Consider the following 8,604-nt stretch of genomic DNA (forward strand, 5'->3'; position numbering starts at 1 on the left):
GTGTACCCTCTCCAACACCTCCCCCCGCCAGCGCCGAAGGCCGGGCTACCTGCGCGCCTGGCAGCGCGTGGCAGCCGGCTGGGTGGGGCGCAGGGGAGCGCAGCATCCTCCCCGGCTCGCTAGCTCCCTTTGTTCATCTCGCTCAACCAGGCTCCGCGCTGCCGCCTGGCCCTCGCTCCCAGAGCTTCTCTAAGGATATGGGATGGACTTGGGAGCGGGCCACCTTTCATTTGGGAAGGGTAGCTCGCCAAGTCCGGTGACGGTGCTCCCTGGAGACCCCCACCTGCCCGCCCCTCCATACTGCCGGTCCCCAACCCCAAGAGGGACGGAAAGTTCTTGGGGTAGAAGCCGGCGGGACACGTGGTGAAGCAGCCTCCGGAGCCAGTGGGCGGCTGCGAGCTGGGCAGCTGGAGCCTGCGGGCGGGGCCGCGGGGAGGTGCCCATCGAGTAGTCCGTCTGGTCGCGTGCGGAATGTCCACTTGTCACCGCGGCCCTTGCGTTTTCTCGAGACGGCGGCAGCTGGTCCTAGGACCGCAAACCGCGCCGCCCTTTGTTTGCTGGTAAATACTCTCCTGTGAACTTCAGCGTGTCTCTCCGCGCGCACTCCTGGCATTGGACGCCCCACCCCGCTGGTTCTCTCGCGGACCCAAAGAGCTGTTCAGGTGTAGGGGAATCCCAGGTAGATGGATAATATTGCTAAGGTTGGGCCCATCTCAGGGGGACTGGTTAGTCACCCCTCACCCCACCCCACACCCTCAGTCGCTAGAAGGACACACGTTTTGGAGACAGAGATCTTCCATTAAATGTATTATTTAAAAATCCACAAGTACTTTTATTCAAGTAATTTAGACTTTTTTTAGGGGGGAAAAAGCAATTAACTGGCTACCCAATTCATTCAGCATTCATTAGTGCCTACCTTAGCCTGGAACTCTGAGCTAGACAGTGGGCGCCCAGAACTCCCTCAAAGAGTTTACAGAAATGTAAAACAGCACGGAAATTAAACTAAAATCGAGTGGGTATAATGCACTGTGTTCAAACAAAAGTGTTGGCCGAAAACGCTTACTCAGTATTTCCCCAATTGTATTAATTATGTCTGACACATGGAATTCTGCGGAACTGCCTGAATGAACAATGTGTTACACAGATATTTTTTTTAAAAAGAAAAATTATATTTTATAAATGTGAAATACATACAGTGTGGTTAAAAGTGACCAAAACAAAACAGAAACAAACAACCTGATAGAGACCCATAGCTGGTGGGGATAGAGAAAGGAAATACTGCAGAAAGACTCACTTTCTTAATAGTAGAGGGGCGCAGAGGGGGTTGCAAAGTCTGTGGGCTTCTGTTTCTCTTCTGTATAATGGATGTAATAGTACCTACCTTCAGCCTGGCGCGGTGGCTCACACCTGTAATCCCAGTACTTTGGGAGGCCCAGGCGGGCGGATCACGAGGTCAGGAGTTCGAGAACAGCCTGGCCATAATGTTGAAACCTGTCTCTACTAAAAATACAAAAATGAACCAGGCGTGGTGGCAAGCGCCAGTAGTCCCAGTTACTCGAGAGGCTGAGGCAGGAGAATCGCTTGAACCTGGGAGGCGGAGGTTGCAGTGAGCCAAGCTGGTGCCACTGCACTCCAGCCTGGGTGACAGAGAGAGACTCCCTCTCAAAAAAAAAAAAAAAAAAAAAAATAGTATCTATCTTCAAGGTTTGTTGTAAGTAGAGAGCAAGTGTTAAAAGCATCTCCCCCAGTGCCTGACATATTATACCTAATACATTGTAGTAATTAATAAATGACAGTGGCCATTATTAAAACACTTTAGCTTGAAACAGAAAAAGTTGTACACTTTTTATAGTGTATATATATCTTATACACTTACTATCCTTTCTGCGTAAATGCTGCCAAAGTTGATATCTTAAAGAAATTTTAATGAGTTAAATAAAAGTGTCCAAATAACAGTCAACTTTATAGAAGTAGAAAAACTACCATCTTAAGGCAAATATGCAAATTACTGTTGTAAAACTTTAAGTGGATTGAGTTCATTACTTATGATCAAGGTAGTAAATACACAGTCACTAAACCGACTTAAATCTATTGCTTCCCAAAGGAACCACAAAGCCAGTTTATATACAGGAAGCTATATGCTGATGATTGCTTCTGTCAAAGTGTAATGGTAAATAAAATATTTTGGCACCCTTTAGTTTACTCAGAGACACAAGGAGCAGATTATTTAATTATTTTATTGGTCTGTAGATTCATGAGGAATTCCTGAGTTCCTCTGGCACTATAATATTATTTTCCTTACAAAATCATCAATAACAACAAAACACAATAAACTTATTCCTACAGATAGGCAGCATTCAGAAATCCCCTTGCTGTTATCCATTTGCTCATAATAATATGAATTTCCTTTCTTTTTTTTTTTTAAATTCAGGGTTCCTCAATTCTCCTTTTCTCACCCTGTGTTAACTAACCAGCTGAGCTTTCACAGGGACAATTCCTTCCTGTTTCAGGAACTTGAAGCACATCATGAACAATCAACCAAATCAGGAAGCTCAGTTACTCAGCTGAGAAGCATTCAGGTGGGACAGGGATGAAGAGTAAATATTTTCTAACTCCACCATTGGTGAATCTGGGCTATTTTATTTCACTTACCTATTGTTCATATAAATATATTTTTCTCCCATTCATTATGCCACTCAAATTTCACAATAAAACTATAGATTATTTTACAGATGGGAAAACTCACCGATAGAAACTTTCAGGGCCACTTTCTCTAAACAAGATGCCTTCGTTTTCTGATTTACCTGGGATTTTCCATCTGTAGCATTGCAAAAACACATTGATTTCTTCCCTTGCTTGAGAAATTAGTACCTCAGAAAGGAAAATCTATATCTGGGCTCCTCCTATTTAATCAGTGAAACGGATTTTCATGTGGCCGATCAGTATTTAAAAAAAAAAGAATTTCAGATTCTTGCTTTTTGGAACCCGTTATCCACTGACAAGATTAGGTAGAAACATTTGTTTCCTAGCCAACCCATAGGTTTTTTTTTTAAAAAAGTAGTTCCCTTTGTCTTTGGAAATGTTCATAAGGAAATAGACCACCATTAGAAAAAAAAATGCTTCAGGTATTTGCATATGTATAGGAGACAAAATCCTCAGCCAGCAGGAGCTTCTTCTACCTTTCTGTCAGTGTTTTCAGGTGGAGAGAAAAACATTATTTTTTAGCATCAGATATAGGAATGATGCCATTTTCAGTATCTGCAGTAGGAACAATAAAACCAAAATGCAATTGGTTACCCTTAGGCTTGCTGACACCCGCGCTAGTCTGTGGGCTGCCGTCCAGGAAATAGAGGCTGGCCTCAGAGGCGGGGTCCTGGGGCCACAACCTGACCTCAGCTGGCAATGAGCTGTACCAGACAGAGCAATAGAAAAACGTGTCAGTATGTGAAAGAAACTATCCTTTCCTAAACTTCTCCTTGCAGCCCACTATCCAATATTAAAAAGACAGAACTGAAAGTTGTATCTCTGGGTTTTAATCCTGACTTTGTCCCTTTAGTGATGTTATTTGAACTTTCTGAGTCCAAAGAACCACCTCATCAGCAATAGAGACAAACATCATCAGATAGCTGCACACAAGAATCTGAGTTCATATCCAAGCTTACAGACATTCACCAAACCACAGCACTTCACAGTTCTATCCATTGTCTCATTGGATTTCTCCAAACTCTGAATGATGAAGTGCAGAGATGAGGGAATTAAGGATAAGGGTGTATAGGCCGGATAGAGGTAGCCTTGCCACTTCTTAATTCTATGGTAATAATAATGACATCTAATCATTAATATTTTAAGGTCTATGTTCTAAATCCTTTGTAAGCATTAACTCATTTAATCCTCATAACAGGTTTTATTTCAATTTCTTTCACATTTAACTTTTTATTTTGAAATACTTTCTGATTTACAGAAAAACTAGATAAATAATACCAATTGTCCATATTTCCCAAATATCACCACTTTACTGTGTTTGCTTTATCATTCCTCAACTGTTTTATGTTTCCTCCTGAACTGTCAGAAAGCAAGTAACATACAACATACCCCTTTAACCCTAAATACTTCATTTTGTGTTTCCTAAGAACCGGAACATTGTCTTATGTAACAAGAGTGCAGTTATCATAATTAAGGAAATAGCATAATTAGGGAAATAGATAATACTACTATTATCTAATCTCAGAGTTTATTAAAATTTCACCAATTATCCAACTAATGTCCTTTAAGCAAAAAACAAAGAAGAAACCCCACATTCCATTCAGGATCCAATCCAGAATCAGGTGTTCTAGTTAGCTGTCATGTTTCTTTAGCCTATTTAATCCGAAACAGTTCCTCTGTGTACTGGTTACATGATATTAACATTTTTGCAGAATTCAAACTATTTGTTTTGTTAAATGTTCCTCAGTTTGGGCTCATCTGTTGTTTCCCCCATGATCAGAGTTAGATTAAATTTAGGTTATGCTTTTTGTCCTGTATCTTTATCTTTTTCACCAGGAAGGCCACAGAGTGTTATGTTCCTCTCAGTGCATGCTTTGCAAAAGGCCCATTATGTTTATTTGTTCCAGGCCTGGGTGAGGTTAACTGGTTACTTGGTTAAGGTGGTACCTACCAGTTTTCCCCACTGTGAAGTTATTAGTCATTCCTTTCAAATTAAAAGGTAATGTATGTGGACATACTTGGAGGCTGTCTCAAAGAGGAACAGAAGGTGAGAAACAGTCATTGCTAGTTTTAGCCACCATTTATGGTTCCACCTGCAATGCTGGTGATTTTCTTCTTTCATTGCTCCTTTGCACTTTGTGGTTAGTGTTTTGCAATAAAAAGGAGTGTTTTTCTTTTCTTTTCTTTTTTTTTGAGACAGAGTCTTGCTCTGTCACCCAGGCTGGAGAGCAGTGGCGTGATCTTGGCTCACTGCAACCTCCCACCTCCTGGGTTCAAGTGATTCTCCTGCCTCAGCCTCCCAAGTAGCTGGGATTATAGGCACACATGCACCACCACGCCCAGCTAATTTTTGTATTTTTAGTAGAGATGGGGTTTCACCATGTTGGCCAGACTGGTCTTGAACTCCTGACCTCAAGTGATCCACCTGCCTCAGCCTCCCAAAGTGCTGGGATTACAGGTGTGCGCCACTGTGCCCCCACCATGTGCAAGTGCTTTCTGTCACCTTCCTTTAAAGAGGAGTTCAGTTCTAGAATTTGTGGATATAGATGTTAATAATGGAACAGGTGCCTGCTCTTACTGTCTAGTATATTTTCCAGGCAACAGAGTAAGCCAAACATACCCCCCTAACCAATCACACAGGAGGCCCTACTTCTAGTTAGTCACTTCCAGCTCCTCCACACCAACAGCCTCCAATCAGGGCACACCTGGAGCCTTCCCTCCCCTCTTTCCACCAAGAAGCTTTCCCACTCCTCTGCCTGCCTTTGAGTCTCTGCCAACACAGGTGATGGTGGCCAACTCCCTTGCTATGGCAAGCTCTGAACAAACACCCTTCGTTTGTTCTTATTTCAGTGGTTTTTGTTTATTTCCACACAGGCAGAAGGGAGACAAATCGGAAAGTTACCAGAAGGACACCTAACTCCGCTCCAAGACCTTGAGAGGCTTTGAAGATGGACTGAAGAGTAGTCAAGAATTTTCCATTTTAAAAATAGTGCTAAGAGAACAAACAGCTCATATGTGATGTTTCTTTGATTACCTTTTCAAAGACCTCTCCCTAACAAGCTAGCAATATAATTAATTAAAACCCACCTCAACTGCTGGGTAATTTTCCCTTGATTAGCCCTGCAATTTGTTATACATCTCTGACAAAACCCTAATCACTCTAAGGTGAAGCAGCCTGTACTGACGCACAATTGCAGCAGAGTTGAAAACACCATTCCATTTCAGAAGTCTAAATCCTACAGCAATTTAATTTTTTTCAGTCAATGATAGAACTGGTATAAAATAGCTTTAGTTATAGAAACTAATGGAAAATAATGATGCTAATATAAGAGATATCAGAAGTATGAATACAAAGTAGAAACTTCGGACTAATTTTTTTTTCAAAAACCTTACACAGTTTTTTAAAAGTAGTACTAGATTGCCTCATATTTCTCTTGTTCAGCTCAAGTTATTCCCCCCAGTATATTTCTAGGTCTCCAACACAGCTTAAAATCAATACATGCTTCCCAAGAGTATTCTTACATGATTGGGATTGATCATAAGTTATATATTAAATAGCACAATTTAGATAGCCATAAATGTCTTTTTTATTGTTGTTGTTGTTTTGAGACGGAGTCTTGCTCTGTCACCCAGGCTGGAGTGCAATGGTGTGATCTCAGCTCACTGCAAGCTCCACCTCTCAGGTTCATGCCATTCTCCCGCTTCAACCTCCCGAGTAGCTGGTGTTACAGGAGCCCACCACCACGCCCGGCTAATTTTGTTTTTGTATTTTTAGTAGAGATGGAGTTTCACCATGTTAGCCAGGATGGTCTCGATCTCCTGACCTCGTGATCTACCACCTTGGCCTCCCAAAGTGTTGGGATTACAGGCATGAGCCACCACGCCTGGCCTAGATATCCATAAATTTCTTAATTCAAAAAATAAACAAAACTGAAAAAAATACCAAAGTAAACTGCATTACATTACATGCAAGAAACAATTTTTAAATTTTTGAGTGACTTGGCTAGGGGAACTAATTATCTTGTGACATGTAGAAATATGAGAGGGAAAGAATCAATTTCTTCCACCCTTTCAGTTCAGCTTAACTTATGGTGGCAGTATTGATGAGACATAATGAATAATTTGTTCTGAAAAGGTTAGCACTTTTTAAAATGTGCCCTTTTTTTCTAGTTTACATGCTGATATAGTTTGGATGTTGTCCCCTCTGAATCTCATGTTGAAATTTCATCCTCAGTGGTAGAGGTGGGGCCTGGTGGGAGGTTTTTGGGTCATGGGGACAGATACCTCTTGTTGAGTGCTGTCTTCTGATAGTGAGTGAATTCTCAAGAGATCTGGTTGTTTAGAAGTGTGCGGCATCTTCCCCAACTCTCTCTCTTGCTCCTGGTCTGGCCGTGTGATGCACCCACCCTGCTTAACCTTCTCTCATGAGTAAAAGCTCCCTGAAGCTTCCCCAGAAGCTGAGCAGATGCTGACGCCAGGCTTCTACAGCCTGCAGAATCGCAAGCCAGTAAACCTCTTTTGTTTATAAATTGCCCAGCCTCAGGCATTTATTTATAGCAATGCAAGGATGGTCTGACACACGTGGGTGGTGGAGGATGCTCCGGATGCTCCTATCTATGAGTCATTGAGAGATGATAAGAGGAAAAATACATATAAGTTCATGATTTTCCTACTGTTGAGAATGGTAACGTCCATGGAAGAATGCTCTAGAAGGCACAGTCCAAAGATGTCAGCATGGGCTGGCCACATGCAGGCAGGTTCTTGGGGCCACAGGCCTCTATGTGTGGCCAGGGGCTCTGGGGGTGCTCAAGGCCCTGTCCAAAGGGCTGGTGGAGTCAGATGTATTATTTTTGTAATACTACTAAGTGTCATTTGCCTTTTTCACTCGCTATCTCTCGTGAGGCAACGTGGATTTTCTTGAGGTTGTAGCATGTGATACTGCAGCACAGTGACTGCACATGCAGCCATGAGGATCTACCTGGTTTTTAAGCCAGACATTAAAACAGTTTGCAAAAGTGAGCAATGATGTGATTCATCTCATGAGATTTTAAAAAATAGAGTGACTTTTCCAGCAAAATATGTGCTTTCAGTTAGCATGTGCAGTATTCCTCCCTTAAACTTGGTTTTTGTTTTGGAGGTTTTAGTTACCTGCAGAAATGGTCCATCACTGTCTGAAAATAGTCAATGGAAAATTCCAGAAATACACAATTTCTAAGTGTTAAGTTGTGCACTGTTCTAAGTGGTGTGATGAAATCTTTGCTGTGCCACTCTGTCTTGCCCAGGATGTGAATCCTCCCTTTGTCCAATGGTTCCACGTTTGTCTCTGCCACCCACCCCCTGGTCACTCAGCTGTTTCAGCGATCAGATACACCGTCTGAGTATTGTGGTATTTGTGTGCAAGAAACCATTATTTTACTTCATAATGGCCGCAAAGGACAAGAGTGGTGACGCTGGCAATTTGGATATGCCAAAGAGAAAGCTATAAATTTCTTCCTTTAAGCAAAAGCGAAAGTTTCTGACTTACTGAGAAAAAAATTAGATGCTGAGGTTGCTAAGATCTGCAGTGAGAATGAATCTTCTATCCATGAAATTTCAATGAAGAAAAAAATTGTACTGGCTTTACTGTCACATCTCAAACTGCAGAAGTTATGGCCACAGTGAGTGCTAGGGGCTTAGTTAAGGTGAAAAAGTCATTAAATTTGTGGGTGGAAGACACAAAGGGAAACATGTTGAGACTGACAGCTATCCGGTTCTGTATTTTCCTTGGTTTCAGGCATCCACTGGGGGTGTTGAAACAGATGCCCCACCAGGAAGGCGAGGCTACTGTAATAGCTTATTTTTGTTATTTTTAAATGAATTATTTTTAAAATTTCGCAGTTTTGATTTCAAGTACAATACGTA

General features: G+C 42.0%; 1 protein-coding gene across 1 annotated transcript in view; it reads right to left on the reverse strand.

Moving 5' to 3' along the window:
* Positions 1-1,916, reverse strand: part of ST6GAL2 (ST6 beta-galactoside alpha-2,6-sialyltransferase 2) — an 86,851-nt gene extending 84,935 nt beyond the window's left edge. The window contains exon 1 of the mRNA XM_008959529.5: positions 50-1,916. The gene's annotated coding sequence lies outside the window, so the exon portion shown is untranslated. The remainder of the gene's footprint in view (positions 1-49) is intronic.
* Positions 1,917-8,604: the final 6,688 nt, after the last annotated feature.

Source organism: Pan paniscus, chromosome 12 (genome assembly GCF_029289425.2).
Source record: "Pan paniscus chromosome 12, NHGRI_mPanPan1-v2.0_pri, whole genome shotgun sequence".
Lineage (NCBI taxonomy): Eukaryota > Metazoa > Chordata > Mammalia > Primates > Hominidae > Pan > Pan paniscus.